At 38.9% G+C, this 12,800-nt stretch overlaps 1 pseudogene; it reads right to left on the bottom strand.

The window, feature by feature from the left end:
* Positions 1-2,984: 2,984 nt before the first annotated feature.
* LOC132558874 (uncharacterized) lies at positions 2,985-4,270 on the bottom strand (annotated as a pseudogene).
* Positions 4,271-12,800: the final 8,530 nt, after the last annotated feature.

Raw genomic sequence — 12,800 nt, 5'->3', positions numbered from 1 at the left:
GTATTATAGTTAATGTAATTACTGATCAAGTCAATAATTTTATTTTTCAAAAATGATAGCTGTGCGTCCAAATGACAAACCATTGATGAATACACATGCAGATGAGGAATATGATACACAAAAACCTATACAGAGTGCGTATTATTGGGTATGATATCGGAATCTTCGGAATGAAACTATTGACTTCATTCGTAAGGCAAAGACAAACTATAGCATAAATGTTGAAAACAGAATAATAGTGAGTAATATCAAAATATAGTATTACCTTTACGAATGAACCGTTTTCTATTCCGAATCTTCAATTTAAAAACCAAATAATGCATCCCTCTACTGGCAAGGTCTACATTCTTAACGATTTTCTATTCCGAATCTTCAATTTAAAAACCAAATAATGCATCCCTCTACTGGCAAGGTCTACATTCTTAACGATTTCGACGCCTTCTCGTGACCTTGAATTATCTCAAACCACACAGCTCAAAACCCGCTACTCACTAACAAATACCCACCATACTGTATAGGATGTGCTTGATCAAATTACATTTTCCATTCTCATAAACCACCTTGCCATGATGGTGTTGGGAATGAAATCTTCGTGCTGCCCTTGATATACCTGTTGCAAATATTAATAATATCTAGTGGGGAAACAATTGACCTAATGAGAGGAAGAAATAAAGACCTATTTCCATAACTTATAACTTCAGTAAACTAAAAGAAATATTAGAGGATTGCAAAAACGACACGTAAGTAAATAACACGTTTTATTAATTTAGTTAGATACTGTAAAGCCAAAAAATAAATTACACTGCATCATACAGCTGTTTCGTCCTTCTAGGACTCGTCAGTGATGCTACATCATACAGCTGTTTCGTCCTTTTAAGCCTTGTCAGTGATGCTACATCATGTAGCTGTTTCGTCCTTCTAGGACTCGTCAGTGATGCTACATCATACAGCTGTTTCGTCCTTCTAGGACTCGTCAGTGATGCTACATCATACAGCTGTTTCGTCCTTCTAGGACTCGTCAGTGATGCTACATCATACAGCGGTTTCGTCCTTCAGGGACTCGTCAGTGATGCTACATCATACAGCTGTTTCGTCCTTCTAGGACTCGTCAGTGATGCTACATCATACAGCTGTTTCGTCCTTCTAGGACTCGTCAGTGATGCTACATCATACAGCTGTTTCGTCCTTCTAGGACTCGTCAGTGATGCTACATCATACAGCTGTTTCGTCCTTCTAGGACTCGTCAGTGATGCTACATCATTCAGGTGTTTCGTCCTTCTAGGACTCGTCAGTGATGTTACATCACACATCTGTTTCGTCCTTCTAGGACTCGTCAGTGATGCTACATCATACAGCTGTTTCGTCCTTCTAGGACTCGTCAGTGATGTTAACTCGTCATTGATGCTACATCATACAGCTGTTTCGTCCTTCTAGGACTCGTCAGTGATGCTACATCATACAGCTGTTTCGTCCTTCTAGGACTCGTCAGTGATGTTACATCACACATCTGTTTCGTCCTTCTAGGACTCGTCAGTGATGCTACATCATACAGCGGTTTCGTCCTTCTAGGACTCGTCAGTGATGCTACATCATACAGCGGTTTCGTCCTTCAGGGACTCGTCAGTGATGCTACATCATACAGCTGTTTCGTCCTTCTAGGACTTCAGTGATGCTACATCGTGTTTCAGTGATGCTACATCATACAGCTGTTTCGTCCTTCTAGGACTCGTCAGTGATGCTACATCATACAGCTGTTTCGTCCTTCTAGGACTCGTCAGTGATGTTAACTCGTCATTGATGCTACATCATACAGCTGTTTCGCCTTCCAGGACTCGTCAGTGATGCTAAGGGCCTAAATTTTGAAGCCTAGTAAGCGACCGAAAATCCAAAGTGATCGAACGAAACGTCGAAATCCAGACAGGAGGTACAGCAGCCCAATAATTAAATAAAGGTGGAGTTTCAAAATGGCATAAGAAGCAAACATCTGTATCCGCATGTTTACAAATAGGCATTTAAGTCCAAACATGTACATATGCAAGAATATAGCGCCCTTTTTGTGTTATGGGGGAAATGATAAAATACCATTTCTTTAATTTTTAAGAAAACGGAACATGAGCATGCTGATAATAACATGTTAGATAATATGTATTCAAGAAGTCACAGTTTTCAATACATTGGGAACAGGAGAAAAAATTGAATACATTGAGAACAGGAGATAAAAATGTGATGGGTTTTGAGAAACTCACATCCGGTACAATGATGGTCTGTTTATGCTACAATTGAACTAAACGTGAACAAAGACTAATATCGGTATAATTGATCTTACAACACTGCTTTTCATTAAAATCGGCTGAGAATTTGCCTCGTATCATCTCAACTCGGTTTTCACTATTCATAAGTACTCATTGTCGACGTCGCAATTGAAAGGTGTGCAGGATCGAATTAGAGTGGGATACTGCCCGTGTTTTATAATTACTGTTCCTGACAGACACAGTTTTGATCTTTGTTGTTTCACGCGCACGAGGTGGGAAACTAAGCTATTTAGAAGTGACCTAAACCCCCCTGACGGTAGGCTAATTTGTGTCATGATGAATTTTACAGGTGTTAAAAGACTTATCATACCTTGATAGTTTAGCAGACAAAATACTAAACATAATAAAAATTGGACAAAAAGTTGAAAGAGACAAAGTGAGTTTTAGCGATCTTCCAAATGAGGATTTCTAACAACTGCGAAAACAAATATTCGAATATAATTTTCCTATTCAAACACCACCCTATCGAACCAATATCCGTTGTCATCCCTAGAATATACGGTCGGAAAGTAAAGACCCAAGTAAGCGTTTTTCTTCATCCACACTTTTTCCGCATGATTTGATTTTAAACTTATAATTTGTCCTTCGGTTTTCCCATCAAGATTTCTTTGAGCTAGACATGTATTTGCCCTCTAACGTAGAGTCATCAGTAAATTTGGATTGCAGTCAAAGCTAGGACGAAACGTTCTTTCCGCAAAGAGGTTCCAAAAGAGGTTGTAGCAAGACAGGGATCCTTGTTGTTAAAGTCTGTTGTCGTCGCTTCCACCCCAATACACCCACCTGGCTTCCAAAATGAAGGCGCTTTGTTGTAAACATCCTAGTAAAAAGACTTATGAAATAGAATGTACGTATTTTACTGGAAACCCCTCAGACATTGACACCCTTCTACCATATTTGTACTGGTGCATATTCGATCCAACTAGACTTAGTTTACAAATAAACTGGTAGTCCTGATATTTGTTTGAAAAGCCTGGTCCATACTCTGTAGAGCAATGTAATCATGGTTATTAGTAACATCTCTTTATTGCAGAATGACATTTCAACTTTAGGATAATCGTCAGTAACTGCTATACCCATGTAGATATCTCCATATGATGCAGGAAGGTTACTCATTTCCGCCTCCCAAATCTGCATTTATTCCAAGGATACGATCTCCTGACAATATTTTCACTGTAACTATCAGACATTCGCGCTTCCAGACCATTACTTTTGTAAAAGTTAAACGTCTTGATTCCAGACGTAGCAGACAGGTACTCATATCGCTCCCTGTTTCCATTGTGATCGTAAAGTCCGATCCAAACATTTTTATTTTTGGCTACATCAGGTTGGTACCATCCAACTTGAGTTTTTCTAGTGGTGAAGTCCATCCGCAAGAAGTTTTCCTCCTCCGAGCATTCGGGAATGGTACTGACCTGTGGTTTTATTTGTCGTCCTGGTAAACCATTCAGTGTACGCGCAGTCACCCTTGTTTGCAATGACCGACGACCAATATCGAGTTATTGTAGTACATCCGGGACATAGAATGAAGTACGTATAGATTTTCCTGTACCATGACAGCATTCAAGTTGAGAAACATGTCTTCGGTGTGAATGGTCACTGTCCCTGGTCTTTGCATGCTTTTTCATACTTTAGTCCGCGATAATCGGGGATGGAAGCAGGGTAGTTGTGTTTAAGCTGGGGCGGGGGGTTGTTGGCTGGTAGATAGTGGTACAAGATATGCCTGTTACGGTTGTTGAGGTTAAAAGAGGATGATGAACTGTCTGGATTGTAGGACAGTGTTAAAGGCTGGTTCGGGGTGTCCTATACAAAACATCGTATGGGGATTTCATTCGGAACTCGCTGAATTGTCCAGGTAACTCTACTAGAATCTTATTACGGGCCTCGTCAATAGATATAACAACGACGTACAGAAGTGCAATTTCTGTCACAATCAGTATCCAATGTTTACCACCTGTCATCTCGTTTTGTTATCTAAAAAAGGCGAAATCACGATAAATTGAAGAGCTATGTGTAGTTACAGCCTTTTTGATAAGACACATGAACACTTCATGCCTCATAGGGAAATAAGAATACATTTCAAGCTGCGATTATTCAGGATTATTGAAGCAATATGAAGATGAGGAAACAGTTTTCCTGTAGTACAATGGCATTCATGTTGTTATATTCCATTTATCGTTCGTAGACACAACCATAACAGAAAATTATAAAATCTTGAACATCTAAAACATCAAACTGTTTGAGCAGTTTACCTTATGCATTTATTTTTACATTTATTGCAAATGAAATACAAATGAACGAAAGTTATTACAACTTACGTCATTTCCGTATCAAATAAATACATACAAAAACATCAAGAAAATACCAACATGGCAACATTATCGTAATTCAAACTCAAATTCCATAAAACTAGGCCAAAAAAAGAACAAAAGAAAAATTAACACGGAGATTTCTGAAAGTACAAGGATGATAAGATCAGGTGATCCGAAAGATGCGAACAAGGTGTACAACAAAATTAATTTATCACGCCATAGCCTAAGATTTCATCATATAAATATATTACTAATGAATTAATAACGACAATACGGCCAAGTGAATCGTCAAATTTTCGAAATAATCTGCTCCTTTATCAAAACACAGATATTAAATAAATTACATCGCATACATAGAACATAAACAAATACAAAATTAGATCAAGAGCGGTGGTGTAAATTTAGGTGTGTCAATAATCCCTTCGGCCGATGGACGCTGAAGTCTTGTCATAAGGTCGGATAGCTAGGTGACACTATAGGAATTGCCTTGGTTGAGATGTACCAGCTGCCAGACTTGTATGTCAGCAGGTTTGGAGTTGGTTGATCTAATACTGATCAACCAAACTCCTGCAGTGATCAATGGATACCACCTGCGTGTCGCGCCACGAATGACTTGGCATGTTGAAATGTCTTGCTACAGGCAGATCCGGGCGTTTCTATTTGGTAGAACATCGGTGATTGTTGATCCTGAGATTAAGTGGTTTTTGTCGCCCCCATATACTGCAAATCGACGGGATGCAATTGTACTAGTCCTGTCTAGTTCTTTAACTCTATCGATTTCGCAGTCGATCACAGCTGGATTATATCCCCGGTACTTATTTAATCCATCGATTTCGCGGTCGAACATCCTGCACATCCGCTTATGTAATATACTTGATTACGTGTGTCAAGTGCCATTTTCTTAATGAATGAACACTGTAAATATTAAAATTAACATTATATTTTTATTAGCTTTTCGGGAATGACTACAGTTTAACTCGGTAAATTTTGTATAACCGGCTTCGCAAGTTATTCAATTTATCCGATTTCAGTTGTAGTTATACCTCCAAACCGTAAGGAAATAGAAAATTTATCCTTAAGTAAACAAAATTACTTTCCATTAAGGGGTATATTTTCCGGTGATTGACCACGATTTCAAAAGTTCGCATACTAACACAGTACTTGTTTTCTTCTCTTTTTTAGATTCTTGAAGAAAAAAAGAGATTTACTTTGTAAGTATATGAATCTAGAACCTTATTTCGATTATTTGAGGTCAAAGTTCGTGATAAATGAAGTAAAGTAAAGAGGACAAAGAGGAGATTGAGTTCGAAAGACGAGGAGAAAAAAGGCTACCGTCAGTATGATTGATTTTTTATTAAAAATTGATCACCCTCGATTAAGTTTGTGAAATATCACATCCTCAAAACCTTTTGATAAATCAATTTGATTTTTACTTTCCTTAATTCAGTGTTATCTCTATTCTTTCAAAACAAATGTAACCCTTGTAAAATACTAGCCGCAATATACCACTAGGCTAGAAGGAACTTCTCTTTAGCTCGATTGGTTGAGCGTCAGCCTGAAAATTTTCGACAATTCGAAAATCATTCGGTGTTCTCGGGAGTCTTACGTGGATTGTGCATGTGCACCTCTCAGTGTTTATGACGGATTTCTACCTTGTGTCTATTTCGTTGAACCAGACCGAAACAGTTACAGGAGGACATTCTAGAACTGTGCTGTAATGTAAGTGAGAAGAGACTAAATTAACGTTATCGGTTATTTCTACAGTATATTGACTCTACTTACGTGCCTCGGATCCTGTAATAGCTTATTGACATTTTTTACATTTTGAAAACTTTTATGTCTGAGAAATTGCTGTGTTTGATAATAACGTATATTTACTTGTGATTTTTTTAGATTCTGCATATGAGATTTTTATGTGTGAGTGACCTTCACCTTTTCGCATTTCAGGTTGACCAGTTTCGTTTTTAGGTAAAAATTTTTCGAACTTTTTTTAAATTAGTGTAAATAGGACATTTTTTTTATTAGAATTGGTAATCTAAACGTATCTTTAATTTTCTACATCTTATAAACTTTTCAACTTAGGATAAATTCTAATTGCAGGTTAAATCAAACTGGGTTTATTTTAGGGTTGTTTATTACCTCCCTCCTTCCATATTAGGTCTTAGACTTGTTTATTTTCCTGAAACCACCTTTGATTTTCTTATTCTCTTTATCATTTCTTGGCTTATTCTAAATTACTTTGTGCTATTTACTGATTGACATTGACTGGTCACCCGTCTTATGACTTACTCATGTTGTATTTATGTTTTGTAGATTTACATGTTATGTTTATATGTTGATTGTTTCATGTATGTTGGCATATAACGAGTTGTAGTATATACAATTCTTAGCTGTTGTTTTGCAGTTTATTCTGCAGTGTTATTTCGCGACATTTGTGCACATGAAAGGTGTCGACACTCGCGATATTTTGAAGCTGTAGAAGAATTTTAGAAGATTATCTTGGTAAGTTGTTTGTTTTTCATTTGATCAAGTTGTATTTTTGAGTTTTATTTCAGCTCATTTTGGACTTTATTAATATTTAAGATTTTACAATTTCTTACCCTTGATTTGGACGTCATGTCTCTGTCTGCGGATGAGGCTGCCCAGGCGGCTGCCCTGTTTGAAGGGTTTAAGAAAATGGGAGCTATGCCTAAAGACCCAGGTGCTATGAGAGAGTGGATACTGGAACATGCTGCCCAGCAGAAGGAATCTGAGACTACAGAGTGTAACAAGGCCTTCAGTTCAGAATGTAATTATGCATGTATATAAGTTTTTAAGTTTACCGCCATTCGTTAACTTCAAATAACGCACCTGCGTGCGTGATCAGCCGAGATTTAACCAGAGGCGGACATATTTGACAATAGCGGGTGCATGTTTTCTTACAAGAACGCAAAAGACTGCTTGCGGTGAGTTTCTACTCATATATAGGATATTTTATGTTGTACCGTTCTTTATTGTAACCGTAACTAAGCTGCACACACTGTAAATATCAAATTGTGCCTTGTAATGCGTCCTATATGAGGCTTACAGGTGTGTTATTGTTTACGTACAGGTGTGACATTGTTTACGTTCAGGTGTGCTACTGTTTAAAACTGTTGATAAATAGTTATATGATAACCAATTGATTATTTTGCAGGATACTATAGGAAATTCATCAAAGACTTTTCAAAGAAGGTTCGGCCGCTTACCGATCTCATACCCGCACCCAAAGCAACTAAAAAAGAAGCTGAGAAACAGGAAGTTGCTTTCCTGGAGTTGAAGAAAGCACTCACTACACCATCCGTCCTAGCCTATCCAGACTACCAGAAGCCATTTGAACTTCACACGGATGCCAGCCACCAGGGGCTTGGGGCTGTTCTGTACCAGCAAGGCGAAGATGGTATGAAGGTGATTGCCTATGCTAGCCGAGGACTATCTCGCTCGGAGAGGAATTACCCGGCTCATAAGCTATATCTATATCATCAGCAGTTCACAGTGCTTACAGATAACAACCCGCTGACATACGTGCTGACAAGTGCCAAACTCGATGCTACGGGACATAGATGGCTAGCCGCCCTTTCTGCGTTTGACTTTACCATAAAGTATAGGCCAGGGAAATCTAACACCGACGCTGATATACTGTCTAGATTACCCACAAAGGAAGAATTTGAACGACTTTCTATCTCGTGCGAATCAGTTGCAGCGGTTTGTCAGATGACCAAGCAACAGCCCTTTGTGGATAGCCTGCATTGGAACTCTGACATTTTAAAATCAGATACCGTCATTAATGACGTTACACGCCAGGACTTGAGGACTGCACAAAGGAGAGACCCAGTCCTAGGGCCTTGCCTGGAATTTATTACCAAAAGTCAGAAGCCGACAAAAGAAGCTATACCCACAGTCGCTTGGAACGCCAACTTATACCGCCGATTTAGGACTTTGAAAGCCAAGGATGGTATATTGTACAGAGAGGTCCACGGGGACGACGGAGTCAGAACTCAGGTTGTGGTACCCCAGGAGCTAGTAGCTTTAGTTCTAGACAGCCTACACAACAGGATGGGTCATCTTGGTATTACTCGTACCACATCATTGTGCAAAGATAGGTTCTATTGGCCCACCATGACGACGGACATCGAACAATGGATCTCAGGTTGTTCTCGTTGCCTGAGAAGGAAATCGCCTATCAATGAAAGAGCACCAATGGTTTCTATTACGACAACTCAACCACTGGAAGTTGTCAACATGGACTTTTTGACCTTGGAACCTTCGAAAGGAAATTATCAACACATACTTGTTATTACGGATCATTACACTAGATATGCCGTTGCCGTACCAACAAAGAACCAAACATCTAAGACGACAGCAGATGCTTTCTTCAATAACTTTGTTGTCCACTTTGGAATGCCGCGTCGGATACACTCGGATCAAGGAACCAACTTTCAGAGTAACCTTTTGAAAGAACTTTACCGTCTCGCAGGGATCGATCAGTCAAAGACAACACCATATCACCCGTAAGGGAATGGCCAATGCGAGCGCTTCAGTAGGACTCTGTTGAACATGTTGGGAACACTAGAGGACGACCAAAAGAAGAATTGGAAAGCATACGTTGCCACACTAGTTCATGCGTACAACGCGACAAGGAATGAATCAACCGGATTTTCACCCTTCTATTTGATGTTCGGTCGTGAACCCCGTTTACCGATTAGACATAGCTTTTGACATTAGGATGACCAATGATAGCAAAGTTTCCCACGTCAAGTATGTAGAGGAGCTCAGGAAAAGGTTACAGCGATCCTATGACCTGGCAACCACCAGCATCACCACATCGCAAAACCGACAGAAGGATGCCTATGACAAGCGAGTGCGTGGAGCTTGTGTCCGTAGAGGGGATCGCGTGCTAGTGAGGACTTTAGCCTTTGACGGCAAGCATAAACTCGCGGATAGATGGGAAGAAGATGTCTATATTGTCCTAGATCAACCGAACGAGAACATGCCAGTCTTTGTTGTGCAAAAGGAAAATGGGGAGGGAAAGAGACGTACCTTCCACAGAAATCTACTACTACCCATAGGATATTTGAACCCAATGCTGAGAAACGACAACATCCCAACCCCGAAGCCGAGACCGACACCCAAACCTCGTCCCAGGCCCCAGCCTCTATCCCCACAGAGCTCATCTGTGGATGAACGGATGGAGAGTGAAGCCAATGAAACTGATGGGGAAGAGGAATATTGGATGCCGCTGCCTTGAGAGACACAGGATCTGTCGGATGCCTATGAAGGTGTTTTGAGTTGAGATCCTGAAGGTGATTCTGACCGTGAGTCGACCACGGATGGAACCTCTGCTGGTCCTGAGCCCGATGCGAGAGATGCTGAGGCTCTGGAGCCTGATGCAGCGGAAGAGGAGGCGGATGCGAAATCGGAAGAGGAAACGTCAGTATTGAGAAGATCCACTAGGGAAAGGAAACAACCAGCGCGATATACGGATTTTGTCATGACTACAAGTGTAGAGCAATCATGGAAAGCGAAAGCGGAGTACTTAAGATCTCTTTCACCAGATGGACTATTCGTTCCAGGTGCGGAGCAGCTGTTATCCGCTATTATCAAGTTGGTAGTCGATTAGTTTGTTACTAATTGTGTTTCGCTGTTTTTTTACTTGAACAATCCTAATAAAAGTTCTGCAAAACATTTTCACCGCCTGTTATTAATATAAACCAATGTTGAGGGCAACATATTTTTGACAGTGGGGTGTATGTAGCGCCAAGTATTTGCAGTGTTTACATTCGTGGCATACGTTGTCACGTGACCGTTTATTTTCGTTTTGTGGTGTCATGTGATTCGTTGTCACGTGATCGTCTTGTCTTACTTTCGTTTTGCCTGTAATCTGTGTGTTTGTGACGTATTGTGCATGTATTGTCAATCACCTGTCCATCATTTGTGCTGACTTGACAAATTTGACTGACCCCTGATATGGTAGGAGACACGTTCTCCACGCTGATTTTTCGCGCCTTCTTCTTTTCTTTCTTTCTGTCCTGTCTTTATCTCGGCACATATCGATTTGTCTCTCCTCGCTGTGCGGCTATTAATCATACCTATTTCCCTATTACCGGGTTCCCCAACACCACATGCAGGGGATTTTAATTCCCGGATAAACAAACATTTCGAAGAAATAAACGGGTTTTAGTCGTCATGTCGCTACTGGCAAAAGAACCCTGGATAGATGTTTCACAAACAACCTGTGTCTTCAGTAACCATCGACAAACTGTCACTTCTGAAACCACCGTCACCTCCATCAACAGTAGGTTTATTTCCTGCTGAAAGCAACCAAAGAGATAGCCAAGCTCCTGGTTTTCCTTTTCATCCAATATACTATGTCTTATATATACTTATATATTAATCTCTAAGACACAATATATCAAAGTGCATCGTTGTAAAATTGTATCTTTTCACTTACTGTATAGATTTATGAAATCTTAAGAAAATAGATTTATTTAACACACAAAATGGTTATGCTATAAAGTAATATATCAGTCGTTTTTTTCATTTTACAAAAAAAAAAATAAATAAATAAATAAATATTTTTTTTTTTTAAATACAGAGTTCGGGTCGAAGAATTACAAATTCCAATTTTATCATCCAGTGAGATTATGCAAGATAATGTCGGATGTGTTTGTATTCTAAGTAATCTTATACGGAAGATAAATATTCTACATGTAACTGACTTACATCTTACGAAACATTCAATTCAATCTTACTAGCAGAATCCAGAACAGGTAACAGTGACGTCATAACCACCACCCCACCCCTTCAAAAACAATTTTGGAAAGAGATGGGAAGGGTTGGGGGAGGGGGCTGTTGGATAACACTATGAGAAAAAAGTAAGTTGATGACATCAGTGAATCCTGTTCTGTGTCTTTCAGGTCCATTTTCTTTATTAATATGTACAAGGTTGTTATTTATTAATGACGTCATGACATTTTGCTTTCTTTAACACCATGACATACTCTTCCACAACGAAAACGATTTCCTGATCAAACTATAAACCTACTTACATGCATGTGTATATGATTGAAAATTAGTTAAGTGATTAGAGGAATTAATAGAGAAAGCATGCATGATTAGTCGTGTACAGCTGTATCACTAAAGGAAGGAGCATAAGGTTAATGAAGCCAATCCAGATAGCAGTACTTCGGCTTTATCTTAAAAAGATGATTTATTAACAATAGATGGTGACAGATTTGATGACGTTAGCTTTAGATATTATTGAAATAAAAGTTGTTGAAGCTAACAGTACTTGGGATATTGTTTAATAGAACAGTTCCGGAAGCTCTAATGGCAATTGCTGAGAAATGGTTTGCGTGTTCCTTTTTTCAAAATCTATTCACCAATCCTGTTAGTTATCGATAATACAACGTACACTCTCTGCTAAACAATATATAACAAATTAAATCCCATACATCTAAACGGGGGTTCTCTCATTTATTTAATTAGTGAAATATACCGTTAAATGAATTAATGATTTTTAGGTAAAAAAGGAAGTTACTATTGTATTTCAACACATATTTCCAATACCTATATGTGACAAAGTCTATAAATGATTTCTCTGTGTAGTTTTAAAATGGCCACGCTTAGAAACATTTATTCCACAGAAAAGAAACATTATGGAACAAATGAAATCGAGCATTAGCAAATATTGATGCAAAAATCTACAAGGGACTTGAAATCGAAACACCGTTATAATGAAACCTTTCGTTTATGTTTAATGTAAAATGTTTGTTATGTAAGAATATTGTCTAATCTTATGAATATTTACTTGATAATTTAACGTCACTTTTGGACTCACAATTTCAATCACAAAGCTGTGTGAGAACTGACAAGAAACTTCCGATTCCAAGAAATCACATGGTTCATAAAATATTTGGCTATCACATATTAGGGGACGAAACAGCTGTATGATACAGTTTAATTATGTGGTTATCACAGATCAGGGGACGAAACAGCTGTATGATACAGTTTAATTATGTGGCTATCACAGATTAGGGAGACGAAACAGCTGTATGATGCAGTTTAATTATGTGGCTATCACAGATCAGGGGACGAAACAGCTGTATGATTCAGTTTAATTATGTGGTTATCACAGATTAGGGAGACGAAACAGCTGTAT

Source organism: Ylistrum balloti, unplaced genomic scaffold (genome assembly GCF_031769215.1).
Source record: "Ylistrum balloti isolate Yb309-2 unplaced genomic scaffold, AGI_CSIRO_Ybal_v1 Utg370834, whole genome shotgun sequence".
Taxonomy (NCBI): domain Eukaryota; kingdom Metazoa; phylum Mollusca; class Bivalvia; order Pectinida; family Pectinidae; genus Ylistrum; species Ylistrum balloti.
The sequence above is the reverse complement of the archived record's forward strand: the minus strand, read 5'-3'. Positions and strand labels throughout refer to the sequence as shown.